The following is a 15018-nucleotide window of genomic DNA, read 5'->3' as shown; positions in this document are numbered from 1 at the left end:
CTAACCCTCACTTAGTGAAGGTTAGGTGCAAAGTTACTTAGTGTGAGGGCACCTTGGCTAGTGCCAGGGTGACCTCACACTAAGTAACTTTGCACATTGTTCAGGGCAATTTCCCCAGACTTTGTGAGTGCGGGGACACCATTACACACGTGCAATACATATAGGTCAATACCTATATGTAGCGTTACCATGGTAACTCCGAACATGCCATGTAACATGTCCAGGATCATGGAATTGTCACCCCAATACCACTCTGGTATTGGGGGGACAATTCCATGCATCCCCGGGGCTCCAGCATAGAGCCCGGGTATTGCCAAACTAACTTTCCGGGGTTTTCTCTGCAGCTACCGCTGCTGCCAACCCTCAGACAGGTTTGTGCCCCCCGGGGCCTGGGCAGCCAAGTCCCAGGAAGGCAGAACAAAGGATTTCCTCTGAGAGAGGGTGTTACACCCTCTCCCTTTGGAAATAGGTGTGAAGGGCCTGAGAGGAGTAGCCTCTCCTGGCCTCTGGAAATGCTTTGAAGGGCACAGATGGTGCCCTCCTTGCATAAGCCAGTCTACACCGGTTCAGGGATCCCCCAGCCCTGCTCTGGCGCAAAACTGGACAAAGGAAAGGGGAGTGACCACTCCCCCGACCAGCACCTCCCAGGGGAGGTGCCCAGAGCTCCTCCAGTGTGTCCCAGACCTCTGCCATCTTGGATGCAGAGGTGTGAGGGCACAATGGACAGCTCTGAGTGGCCAGTGCCAGCAGGTGACTTCAGAGACCCCTCCTGATTGGTGCTTACCTTTCTCTGGAGCCAATCCTCCTCTGAGGGTTATTTAGGGTCTCTCCTGTGGGTATCTCACCAGATAACGAATGCAAGAGCTCACCAGAGTTCCTCTGCACTTCCCTCTTCAACTTCTGCCAAGGATCGACCGCTGACTGCTCCAGGACGCCTGCAAAGCCGCAACAAAGTAGCAGGAAGACTACCAGCAACTTTGTAGCACCTCATCCTGCCGGCTTTCTCAACTGTTTCCTGGTAGTGCATGCTCTGAGGGCTGTCTGCCTTCACCCTGCACTGGAAGCCAAGAAGAAATCTCCAGTGGGTCGAAGGAATCTTCCCCCTGCCAATGCAGGCATCAAACATCTGCATCACAGGTCCTCTGGGTCCCCTCTCATCCTGACAAGTGTGGTCCCTGGAACACAGGAGCTGGATGCAAGTGTCCCGACAGTCCAGTGGCCCTTCTGTCCAAAGTTGGTGGAGGTAAGTCCTTGCCTCCCTACGCCAGACAGTAATCCTGTGTACTGCGTGAACTCCAGCTACAAGGGCTTCTGTGCACTTTTGCAAGACTTCCTTTGTGCACAGCCTAGTCCAGGTCCCCAGCACTCCGTCCTGCATTGCCCAACTCGCTGGACTCCGACTTCGTGGGACCCTCTTTTGTTGTTCTGAGTCAACCGTCGTGCTCAGATCTTCTGAATGCCTGTTCAGGTGCTTCTGAGGGTGCTGCTTGCTTCTGCTTGGGCTCTCCGTGTTGCTGAGCGCCCCCTCTGCCTCCTCCTCCAAGGGGCGACCTCCTGGTTCTTCCTGGGCCCTGGCAGCACCCAAAACCTTTAACTGTGACTCTTGCAGCTAGCAAGGCTTGTTTGCAGTCTTTCTGCATGGAAACAACTCTACATCCTCCAACACACCGTGGGACATCTTCTGACCAAAAGAGAAGTTCCTCGCACCTTCCGTTGTTGCACAATCTTTGGCTTCTTCCACCCAGAGGCAGCCCTTTTGCATCTTCTTCCGGGGTTTAGTGGGCTCTTGCCCCCCTGGACACTCGCGTGACTCTTGGACTTGATCCCCTTCCTTTAAAGGTCCTCAGGGCCAGGAATCCGTCTTCAGTGCTTTGCAGTCAGTTGTTGTCTTTGCAGAATCCCCTATCTCGACTTTACTGTCTTTCTGGGGTAGTAGGGTAACTTTACTCCTACTTTTCAGGGTCTTGGGGTGGGGTATCTTGGACACCCTTAGTGTTTTCTTACACTCCCAGCGACCCTCTACACACTACACTAGGCCTGGAGTCCATTTGTGGTTCGCATTTCACTTTTGGAGTATATGGTTTGTGTTGCCCCTAGGCCTATTGTCTCTATTGTGTTTTACAGTATTTATACTACTTTTCTAACTGTTTACTTACCTGATTGTGGTTTGTGTGTATATTTTGTGTATATTACTTACCTCCTAAGGGAGTATATCCTTTGAGATACTTTTGGCATATTGTCACTAAAATAAAGTACCTTTATTTTTAGTAACTCTGAGTATTGTGTTTTCTTATGATATAGTACTAAGTGATATAAGTGAAAAAATATTTACAAGGAAACAGTACAGAGCGATGGCATCCAGCAGGGAGATAGCCCCCTAATGACAAGCGGTGGGCTCTGATGTCTTACCGCGCTAGTTGACCGGACAGAGCCGTCGACCTGCTCCCCTGCACCTGAGGCGATCTGCGATCCCAGTCCTGTGATCCCGCGTCATGAGCCTGCGGGACCTTGAAGAAAATGGGAGCCGGGGGACCGGCCCGCCGAAACTGCTCTTCCACTCCCGGTATGGGCACCAATCCCGCAGTCCTGCGGGTCGGTCTTGCGGGTCCTCGATGGGGGGCCACCCTCCGACGGGGCGCAGCAGCGGTGGCGGCGCAGGACGAACCGTCACTCTGTTCCCCCTGTTCCCCTGTGGCGTGGTCCTATGAACGTTGGGTCGCACAGCGTCAGTCCGTCAGCCCGAAAGAAGCTGCAGCTCCGGACACCAACAGAAGCTCCTCCGCTTTGCTTCTGGCTGGGGCCGATCGGTTGCCGGGGCCTGGGGGTCCGTGCGGATGGGGTTTCACCCCCTGACCCGGGTCAGATGATGGAACAATGAGAACCTCCTCCTCTCGTCTGCTCTGGGCTCCTGGGGCAGCGGAGCTCCTTGAGGGCGGAGGCTGGGCCCATGGTCACACGGCTGCAGCGCTGCCACTCCGGGGCCTCCCCCGCAGAGGGGTGTGTGGTCCCGGGCACCTCTGGAGCCTCCCCCATGGAGATGAATGTGCTGCCAGGCTCCGCTCTCTGGCGCACTTCCTTCTCCTCAGGCGGCAGCAGCAGCAGGTTGCAGGTGGGAGGGGCGGCGTAACGTCCTCCTCGCACAGGCCACGATATCAGACGGCTGGACTCGAGGTCTGTCTCGGCGGAGGCTCTAACACCGTCCACCACACCCGGGCTCCATCACAGCCCGCGGGCGCCGTCCATCCGGGTCACAGGGGGCTCGAGGGTGGCTCGCGCTCCCTGCGCACGGTCCTCCGGCGGGTCATGCACACAGTACGTCGGGGTAGCAGTGGCTTGCACTCACTACTTCAGGGTCCGGGCAGCGGATCACACTGACAGTACATCCAAACAGGCAGCGGCTCGCGCTCACAGTACGTCCGGGTCCGGGCAGCGGCTCGCACACAAAACGTGGAAGACGGTGAACTATTTATCTGTGTTGTGATGCTGTTTGAGGGTCAAGGGTGCCAACAATGTTGACCCCTACCTTTTCAAAGGTTAACCCAACCACAGGGAGTGGCATTAAAGGGTCGTTCCCGTGCCCACCTGCTTTGTTACTGGTCTGGCAGATGGGGCAGAATGGACAAAAGTCCCTCAATTTTTGGGACATTTCTGGCCAATAAAAGTGGTTAAGTAACCTACTCCAAGTTTTCGTCTGGCCCAGATGCCCCTGCTAGGTGATGCCATCGGCTAGAGGGAGGAGGAATTCTCTGAACTTCTGGGGCACTGCCATCCTCCTGGTTGCAACAGCCTTGAAGTCTCTGGCCTCAGTGCCCAGGAGACCCTCCTCCAAATAAACCCTATGGATACCGCTGACATTCCCTAACTCTTCCTGTGCAACTTGCTGCCTCTTGACTTCAAGAGTGGGGCAGGTCCTCTGCCCCTGGCACAGATCTTCCCAGGAGGGTCCCCCTGGGCCCAAGAGCTCTGGGTCATAAGGCCCAAGCTCCTCAGGATCAGTTCCCTCCAAGAAGGTTGACTCCTCCTCCTGAGAAGAGGGGTCCTGATTTGGCATCTGTTTTGAAGATGGTTCCCCAGTCTTTTTGTCTTTTCTCTTTAGAGGCTGGTCCACTATTTCAGGATCCAGATCCCCTTTTTCTCTCTGAAGTTTACTCTGTGCCCTAGTCTTGACACAGGCTCACTCAGGGATCCCTAGCATTGCTGCATGGGTCTTCAGTTCCACTTCAGCCAAGGGGGAATTCTCCAGGTCATTTCCAAGCAGGTAATCTATAGGGATGGATGAGGACACTACCACTTCTTTTTGCCCTACTACTCCCCGAGTCAAAGGTTCCCGTAGACATGGGAGGGAACTTTGTCTCATTGTCAGCATTGGTGACAGGATAAGACTTCCCTACCAGGAACTGATTTGAGTGGACCAAGTGCTGGGTTACCATGGTAACACTAACTCCTGTTTCCCTCAGTGCTTCTATTTTCTCCCCATTAAACAAAGTATGCTGCCTGTATTTTTGCATGTTACTTGGCAAGGCAGCACAGGACAATTCTACCCCACCTCAGTGACTAATGTTGCCTCACTGGGGTCACTGATATGGTCTGGCCACACCCCTGAACCCATCTGGAGATTGGCAACTGAATTTACTGTTTATTGACTAGAGGCATATTTTTTGTTTTTACAGCCGAAGGGGGTCATTATGACCCTGGCGGAAGGCGGAGAAGCGGCGGTAAGACCGCCAACAGGCTGGCGGTCTTTTTTTTTGTATTATGACCATGGCAGTTAACGCCATGGTCATCCGCTGGTTCTCCGTTCCGCCCGCCAGGGCGGAGACGACCGCCGGGCTGGAGACCTGGGTCTCCAGCCCGGCGGCCGTCACTATACCAGCGGCGGTATTTTGACCCGGCTTACCGCCGTGGATTTCCTTCGGTTGGAACCGCCATGAAATCCATGTCGGTAAGCACTATCAGTGCCAGGGAATTCCTTCCCTGCCACCCCCTCCCCATCCTGACTCCCAACATCACAGAACTCACACACACACGACACGCACACAGGCACCACCAAGACACACACGCACATACACCGACATACATGCCTACATCCACACACACAGTCAGACACGCACACCCACATACAAACATACACGCACACATCCATACAGACATACCCACACTCATTCCCAAAACACGCAACACCCCCGCAAGCATACACGCACTCACACACCCCCTCTACATACACAGAAGCACACCCCCATGCACCCACACAACACACAACACCCCCGCCCCCCTCCCCTAACGGACAATCGACTTACCTGTTCCGTCGATCCTCCGGGAGGGGACGGGAGCCATGGGGGCTGCTCCGCCGACACCACACCGCCAACAGAACACCGCCACGCCGAATCACAGGACGTGATTCGTTGGGCGGTGTTCTGTTGGCGTGGCGGTGAAGGTGGAGCAACCTCCACTTCCCCGCCGCCCGCCAGTATGGCTGTTGGCAGCTCTCCGTCGGAAAAAGGACGGAGAGCAGCCAACAGTCATAATACGCCGAGCGGCAAACCGCCACTACTGGCGGTCTTCCGCACGGCGGTCCCTCGGCGGTCTTGTAAAAAGACCGCTGAGGTTGTAATGACCACCAAAGTCTCCAGTTTGGTGCCTTTTAGTTTAGCAGTAATGGCACCAAGCCTTGCTGTCTCCCTTTGTAGCAACCCCTGTACTGTGAGGAGTCTTTGGTCCCACCCTCTCGTGCAGGTTTTTGGGGACTTCAGAAGACTCTTAGTTGTTTTTGTTTTGGCTCCCATCTTTCCCTGGGGGGGGATTTGGCCTCTTTCTTTTGGTCTCCCCCACCAGTGGTAGTTTTGGTAACCCTTGCTTTGACCCAGTGGTCTGCCTTCCTCCCCATATATTGAGGGGAAAGTGGACCCAGGTCTACCAGATGTAGATCCAGCCTATCACTGAAACAATTACTCAGCAGATGCTCTTTCATGAACAGGTAATGCAGCCCGTCATAATCGTGTACCTTGTTTCTAGCTAACCAACCACTCAGCATTTTTACTGAATAGTCCATAAAATCTACCCAGGTTTGGCTCTGGGTTTTTCGAGCCCCCCTGAACTTTATTCTGTACTCTTCAGTTGTAAATCCGAAGCCCTGAATAAGGGTACCCTTCATGCGGTCATAGGATTTAGAATCTGTCTCAGTGTCAGGAGCCTGTCCCTGCACTTTCCTGAGAATAACTCCCATAACAGTGTTTTCCCCAGAGGCTTTTTATCATTTTTCCACCCAATGCAGGCTCTTTCAAAGGCAGAAACAACCATTTAACTATATTATCCCCTTCAGTGATGTGAGAAGGTAGCCTCTTTCTAGCCTTGTTACCCCCACTTTTGGCCTGTTTGTGAGTGTATGTCAGGGTGTTTGTCACTGTGTTCACTGTCTCACTGGGATCCTGATAGCCAGGCCTCAGTGCTCATAGTGAAAACACTATGTTTTCAGTATGTTTGTTATGGGTCACTGGGATCCTGCTGGTCAGGACCCCAGTGCTCATAGGTTTGTGGCCTATATGTATGTGTCACTGGGACCCTGTCACACAGGGCCCCAGTGCTCATAGGTGTGCATGTATATGTTCCCTGTGTGGTGCCTAACTGTCTCACTGAGGCTCTGCTAACCAGAACCTCAGTGGTTATGCTCTCTCATTACTTTCAAATTGTCACTAACAGGCTAGTGACCAATTTTACCAATTTACATTGGCTTACTGGAACACCCTTATAATTCCCTAGTATATGGTACTGAGGTACCCAGGGTATTGGGGTTCCAGGAGATCCCTATGGGCTGCAGCATTTCTTTTGCCACCCATAGGGAGCTCTGACAATTCTTACACAGGCCCGCCACTGCAGCCTGAGTGAAATAACGTCCACGTTATTTCACAGCCATTTTACACTGCACTTAAGTAACTTATAAGTCACCTATATGTCTAACCCTTACCTGGTAAAGGTTAGGTGCAAAGTTACTTAGTGTGAGGGCACCCTGGCACTAGCCAAGGTGCCCCCACATTGTTCAGAGCCAATTCCCTGAACTTTGTGAGTGCGGGGACACCATTACACGCGTGCACTACATATAGGTCCCTACCTATATGTAGCTTCACAATGGTAACTCCGAATATGGCCATGTAACATGTCTATGATCATGGAATTGCCCCCTCTATGCCATCCTGGCATTGTTGGTACAATTCCATGATCCCAGTAGTCTGTAGCACAGACCCTGGTACTGCCAAACTGCCCTTCCTGGGGTTTCACTGCAGCTGCTGCTGCTGCCAACCCCTCAGACAGGCATCTGCCCTCCTGGGGTCCAGCCAGGCCTGGCCCAGGATGGCAGAACAAAGAACTTCCTCTGAGAGAGGGTGTGACACCCTCTCCCTTTGGAAAATGGTGTGAAGGCAGGGGAGGAGTAGCCTCCCCCAGCCTCTGGAAATGCTTTCTTGGGCACAGATGTGCCCAATTCTGCATAAGCCAGTCTACACCGGTTCAGGGACCCCTTAGCCCCTGCTCTGGCGCGAAACTGGACAAAGGAAAGGGGAGTGACCACTCCCCTGACCTGCACCTCCCCTGGGAGGTGTCCAGAGCTCCTCCAGTGTGCTCCAGACCTCTGCCATCTTGGAAACAGAGGTGCTGCTGGCACACTGGACTGCTCTGAGTGGCCAGTGCTACCAGGTGACGTCAGAGACTCCTGCTGATAGGCTCCTTCAGGTGTTAGTAGCCTATCCTCTCTCCTAGGTAGCCAAACCCTCTTTTCTGGCTATTTAGGGTCTCTGTCTCTGGGGAAACTTTAGATAACGAATGCATGAGCTCAGCCGAGTTCCTCTGCATCTCTCTCTTCACCTTCTGATAAGGAAACGACCGCTGACCGCGCTGGAAGCCTGCAAACCTGCAACATAGTAGCAAAGACGACTACTGCAACTCTGTAACGCTGATCCTGCCGCCTTCTCGACTGTTTTCCTGCTTGTGCATGCTGTGGGGGTAGCCTGCCTCCTCTCTGCACCAGAAGCTCCGAAGAAATCTCCCGTGGGTCGACGGAATCTTCCCCCTGCAACCGCAGGCACCAAAAAGCTGCATTACCGGTCCCTTGGGTCTCCTCTCAGCACGACGAGCGAGGTCCCTCGAATCCAGCGACTCTGTCCAAGTGACCCCCACAGTCCAGTGACTCTTCAGCCCAAGTTTGGTGGAGGTAAGTCCTTGCCTCACCTCGCTGGGCTGCATTGCTGGGAACCGCGACTTTGCAGCTACTCCGGCCCCTGTGCACTTCCTGCAGAAATCCTTTGTGCACAGCCAAGCCTGGGTCCACGGCACTCTAACCTGCATTGCACGACTTTCTAAGTTGGTCTCCGGCGACGTGGGACTCCTTTGTGCAACTTCGGCGAGCACCGTTTCACACATCCTCGTAGTGCCTGTTTCTGGCACTTCTCCGGGTGCTACCTGCTTCAGTGAGGGCTCTTTGTCTTGCTCGACGTCCCCTCTCTCTTCAGGTCCAATTTGCGACCTCCTGGTCCCTCCTGGGCCCCAGCAGCGTCCAAAAACGCCAAATGCACGATTTGCGTGTAGCAAGGCTGGTTGGCGTCCTTCTGGCGGGAAAACACTTCTGCACGACTCTCCAAGACGTGAGGGATCCGTCCACCAAAGGGGAAGTCTCTAGCCCTTTTCGTTCTTGCAGAAACCTCAGCTTCTTCTGCCCAGTCGAAGCTTCTTTGCACCCGCAGCTGGCATTTCCTGGGCATCTGCCCATCTCCGACTTGCTTGTGACTTTTGGACTTGGTCCCCTTGTTCCACAGGTACCCTAGATTGGAAATCCACAGTTGTTGCATTGCTGGTTTGTGTCTTTCCTGCATTATTCCTCTAACACGACTCTTTTGTCCTTAGGGGAACTTTAGTGCACTTTGCACTCACTTTTCAGGGTCTTGGGGAGGGTTATTTTTCTAACTCTCACTATTTTCTAATAGTCCCAGCGACCCTCTACAAGGTCACATAGGTTTGGGGTCCATTCGTGGTTCGCATTCCACTTTTGGAGTATATGGTTTGTGTTGCCCCTATCCCTATGTTTCCCCATTGCATCCTATTGTAACTATACATTGTTTGCACTGTTTTCTAAGACTATACTGCATATTTTTGCTATTGTGTATATATATCTTGTGTATATTTCCTATCCTCTCAGTGAGGGTACACTCTAAGATACTTTGGCATATTGTCATAAAAATAAAGTACCTTTATTTTTAGTATAACTGTGTATTGTGTTTTCTTATGATATTGTGCATATGACACTAAGTGGTACTGTAGTAGCTTCACACGTCTCCTAGTTCAGCCTAAGCTGCTCTGCTAAGCTACCATTATCTATCAGCCTAAGCTGCTAGACACCCTATACACTAATAAGGGATAACTGGGCCTGGTGCAAGGTGCAAGTACCCCTTGGTACTCACTACAAGCCAGTCCAGCCTCCTACATTGGTTGTGCAGTGGTGGGATAAGTGTTTGAGACTACTTACCACTCTTGTCATTGTACTTTTAATAAGAGAAAAATATACAAAACAAGGTCAGTGTATATACACATAGCCAAAAAGTTTTGCATTTCCTCTTTTCACTCTTTTCTAAGTGCTGAAAAGTACTCCTAAACTTTCAAAAAGTTCTTAAAAGTTTAAAAAGTTTTTTTCTGTCTTTCCAAAAAGTTCTGAAAACTTTTGTCTCTTTCTCTATCACTTTAACTCTCTCTAAAAAATGTCTGGCACAGGCCAAAGTGTTGATCTGTCCAAACTTGCATATGACAACCTTAGCTGGAAAAGAGCAAGGAGTCTCTGTATAGAGAGAGGTTTGAGTGTAGGGAAGAATCCTGCCTTGGAACTGTTAATTAACATGCTTAGAGAACAGGATAAGGCCAGAGGTGGCCCATCTGTTGAAAAAGTACCTAATAGTTCCCAATCTGATTCAGGGACTCCCCCAGGAAAAGATTCAGGAAAGAAACTTCCTAGCCTGCCCATTACTAGACAATCTAGCATAGATGGTAATGATGATGAGCCACACCAAAGAAATAGTGTTGTCTCACATCATAGCAAAAGCATTTATTCTCACCATACTGGTAGTAATGTTTCTGTAAACCAAGCTGTTAAGTTGGCTTCTGTAAGGGACAGGTCTCCTTCTGTTCATTCCCATCATAGCTCTGTTTCTAGAAATGTCCCTCCCACCAACCCTGATGACAGAATGTTAGAGAGGGAACTCAATAAGTTGAGGATGGAACAAACCAGACTGAAGCTTAAAAAGCAACAGCTGGATTTGGATAGACAGTCTTTTGAATTAGAGAAGGAAAGACAGAAGTTGGGTTTAGATACCCATGGTGGCAGCAGCAGTATTCCCCATAGTCATCCTGCAAAAGAGCATGATTCCAGGAATCTGCACAAGATAGTTCCCCCTTATAAGGAGGGGGATGACATTAACAAGTGGTTTGCTGCACTTGAGAGGGCCTGTGTTGTACAGGATGTCCCTCAAAGGCAGTGGGCTGCTATCCTATGGCTATCATTTAGTGGAAAGGGTAGGGATAGACTCCTTACTGTGAAAGAAAGTGATGCCAATAATTTTACAGTTCTTAAGAATGCACTCCTGGATGGTTATGGCTTAACCACTGAACAGTACAGGATAAAGTTCAGAGAGACCAAAAAGGAGTCTTCACAAGACTGGGTTGATTTCATTGACCATTCAGTGAAGGCCTTGGAGGGGTGGTTACATGGCAGTAAAGTTACTGATTATGAAAGCCTGTATAACACAATCCTGAGAGAGCATATACTTAATAATTGTGTGTCTGATTTGTTGCACCAGTACCTGGTAGACTCTGATCTGACCTCTCCCCAAGAATTGGGAAAGAAGGCAGACAAATGGGTCAGAACAAGGGTGAACAGAAAAGTTCATACAGGGGGTGACAAAGATGGCAATAAGAAGAAAGATGGTAAAAAATCTCAAGATAAGCATGGGGACAAGGGTAAAACCAAAGATCTCACTTCAAATCTTAAACACTCTTCAGAGGGTGGGGATAAAAATAATTCTTCCTCTTCTTCTCAACCTGCACACATTAAAAAGCCCTGGTGCTTTGTGTGTAAAAACAGAGGCCATAGGCCAGGGGATAAGTCCTGTCCAGGTAAACCCCCTGAGCCTACCACCACTAATACATCAAGCTCTAGTGCCCCTAGCAGTAGTGGTACTAGTGGTGGGACTGCTGGCAACAGTCAAGCAAAGGGTGTAGTTGGGTTCACTTATGGGTCCATAGTGGAAACTGAAGTAATCAGTCCCAAGACAGTTTCTGTCACACCTAGTGGCATTGGCCTTGCCACACTGGCTGCTTGTCCCCTTACAATGGATAAGTACAGGCAGACAGTTTCAATAAATGGTGTTGAGGCCTTGGCCTACAGGGACACAGGTGCCAGTTTCACTTTGGTGACTGAAAACCTTGTGGCTCCTGAACAACACATCATTGGACAACAGTATAAGATTATTGATGTCCATAACTCCACTAAGTTTCTTCCTTTAGCTATAATTCAGTTTAGTTGGGGTGGAGTTACTGGCCCTAAGCAGGTGGTGGTATCACCTAGCTTACCTGTAGACTGTCTCTTAGGTAATGACCTAGAGGCCTCAGGTTGGGCTGATGTAGAGTTTTATGCCCATGCAGCCATGCTGGGCATCCCTGAGGAATTGTTCCCTCTCATTTCAAGTGAAATGAAAAAGCAAAGGAGAGAAGGCCTGAAAACTCAGGATCCCTCTCCATCAACAGGTAAAAAGGGTATCACAGTATCCCCTAACCACCCTACCATTCAGGATACTATTCCTGTGGTGGGAGAAACCTCTCCTGGGGTGAGACCTGTTCCAAGGGAATCATCAGCTGGCAAAGCTGGACTCCCTGAGGTGGAAGTACCTCTCTGTGGGATAACTAACATTGGTGAGAAAAACAGCACCATTTTAGTTAACATGGAGCATCCCTCCAACCCTCCCAGAGAAACTTTAGTGCAGAAACCCTGCACTACCTCACAACACTTAGGACAGCATCCCTGCCCTAGTGTGGAGCTCATAGGACAGCATCCCTGCCCTGCTCCAACTCAAGAGAGACAGCATCCCTGTTCTCTCTTCCAGCCAGATGGACAAAGTTTTTGCCCAGCTATGGCTTTTCTGAGACAGCATCCCTGTCTGGCATTTCCATCACTACAAATAGGTTCAGTGGACAATTCCCACTGCTCTAAACTAAAACTTACTGATAGAAACTCTGAAAATACATCTTCACATTGTTGCTTAGCTAAAAAACTTCAAACAGGGTGGTTTACATCCCCACAGGGAAGTAACCATATAGTGGATGATAAAGGGAGTAACCAGTCTATTGCAGAGCTACTCTCTACTTATCACCACTTAGACAATAAAGTCTCAACTGGCCAAGGTTAGCCTTATTGTCCTTCGTTTGGGGGGGGGGGTTGTGTGAGAAGGTAGCCTCTTTCTAGCCTTGTTACCCCCACTTTTGGCCTGTTTGTGAGTGTATGTCAGGGTGTTTGTCACTGTTTTCACTGTCTCACTGGGATCCTGATAGCCAGGCCTCAGTGCTCATAGTGAAAACACTATGTTTTCAGTATGTTTGTTATGGGTCACTGGGATCCTGCTGGTCAGGACCCCAGTGCTCATAGGTTTGTGGCCTATATGTATGTGTCACTGGGACCCTGTCACACAGGGCCCCAGTGCTCATAGGTGTGCATGTATATGTTCCCTGTGTGGTGCCTAACTGTCTCACTGAGGCTCTGCTAACCAGAACCTCAGTGGTTATGCTCTCTCATTACTTTCAAATTGTCACTAACAGGCTAGTGACCAATTTTACCAATTTACATTGGCTTACTGGAACACCCTTATAATTCCCTAGTATATGGTACTGAGGTACCCAGGGTATTGGGGTTCCAGGAGATCCCTATGGGCTGCAGCATTTCTTTTGCCACCCATAGGGAGCTCTGACAATTCTTACACAGGCCTGCCACTGCAGCCTGAGTGAAATAACGTCCACGTTATTTCACAGCCATTTTACACTGCACTTAAGTAACTTATAAGTCACCTATATGTCTAACCCTTACCTGGTAAAGGTTAGGTGCAAAGTTACTTAGTGTGAGGGCACCCTGGCACTAGCCAAGGTGCCCCCACATTGTTCAGAGCCAATTCCCTGAACTTTGTGAGTGCGGGGACACCATTACACGCGTGCACTACATATAGGTCCCTACCTATATGTAGCTTCACAATTTTAACTCCGAATATGGCCATGTAACATGTCTATGATCATGGAATTGCCCCCTCTATGCCATCCTGGCATTGTTGGTACAATTCCATGATCCCAGTGGTCTGTAGCACAGACCCTGGTACTGCCAAACTGCCCTTCCTGGGGTTTCACTGCAGCTGCTGCTGCTGCCAACCCCTCAGACAGGCATCTGCCCTCCTGGGGTCCAGCCAGGCCTGGCCCAGGATGGCAGAACAAAGAACTTCCTCTGAGAGAGGGTGTGACACCCTCTCCCTTTGGAAAATGGTGTGAAGGCAGGGGAGGAGTAGCCTCCCCCAGCCTCTGGAAATGCTTTCTTGGGCACAGATGTGCCCAATTCTGCATAAGCCAGTCTACACCGGTTCAGGGACCCCTTAGCCCCTGCTCTGGCGCGAAACTGGACAAAGGAAAGGGGAGTGACCACTCCCCTGACCTGCACCTCCCCTGGGAGGTGTCCAGAGCTCCTCCAGTGTGCTCCAGACCTCTGCCATCTTGGAAACAGAGGTGCTGCTGGCACACTGGACTGCTCTGAGTGGCCAGTGCTACCAGGTGACGTCAGAGACTCCTGCTGATAGGCTCCTTCAGGTGTTAGTAGCCTATCCTCTCTCCTAGGTAGCCAAACCCTCTTTTCTGGCTATTTAGGGTCTCTGTCTCTGGGGAAACTTTAGATAACGAATGCATGAGCTCAGCCGAGTTCCTCTGCATCTCTCTCTTCACCTTCTGATAAGGAAACGACCGCTGACCGCGCTGGAAGCCTGCAAACCTGCAACATAGTAGCAAAGACGACTACTGCAACTCTGTAACGCTGATCCTGCCGCCTTCTCGACTGTTTTCCTGCTTGTGCATGCTGTGGGGGTAGCCTGCCTCCTCTCTGCACCAGAAGCTCCGAAGAAATCTCCTGTGGGTCGACGGAATCTTCCCCCTGCAACCGCAGGCACCAAAAAGCTGCATTACCGGTCCCTTGGGTCTCCTCTCAGCACGACGAGCGAGGTCCCTCGAATCCAGCGACTCTGTCCAAGTGACCCCCACAGTCCAGTGACTCTTCAGCCCAAGTTTGGTGGAGGTAAGTCCTTGCCTCACCTCGCTGGGCTGCATTGCTGGGAACCGCGACTTTGCAGCTACTCCGGCCCCTGTGCACTTCCGGCGGAAATCCTTTGTGCACAGCCAAGCCTGGGTCCACGGCACTCTAACCTGCAGTGCACGACTTTCTAAGTTGGTCTCCGGCGACGTGGGACTCCTTTGTGCAACTTCGGCGAGCACCGTTTCACGCATCCTCGTAGTGCCTGTTTCTGGCACTTCTCCGGGTGCTACCTGCTTCAGTGAGGGCTCTTTGTCTTGCTCGACGTCCCCTCTGTCTTCAAGTCCAATTTGCGACCTCCTGGTCCCTTCTGGGCCCCAGCAGCGTCCAAAAACGCCAAACGCATGATTTGCGTGTAGCAAGGCTTGTTGGCGTCCTTCTGGCAGGAAAACACTTCTGCACGACTCTCCTAGGCGAGTGGGATCCGTCCACCAAAGGGGAAGTCTCTAGCCCTTTTTGTTCCTGCAGAAACCTCAGCTTCTTCTGCCCAGTCGAAGCTTCTTTGCACCCGCAGCTGGCATTTCCTGGGCATCTGCCCATCTCCGACTTGCTTGTGACTTTTGGACTTGGTCCCCTTGTTCCACAGGTACCCTAGATTGGAAATCCACAGTTGTTGCATTGCTGGTTTGTGTCTTTCCTGCATTATTCCTCTAACACAA

Source organism: Pleurodeles waltl, chromosome 7 (genome assembly GCF_031143425.1).
Source record: "Pleurodeles waltl isolate 20211129_DDA chromosome 7, aPleWal1.hap1.20221129, whole genome shotgun sequence".
In the NCBI taxonomy this organism is placed as follows: Eukaryota; Metazoa; Chordata; class Amphibia; order Caudata; family Salamandridae; genus Pleurodeles; species Pleurodeles waltl.
This window is presented reverse-complemented; position numbering follows the sequence as displayed.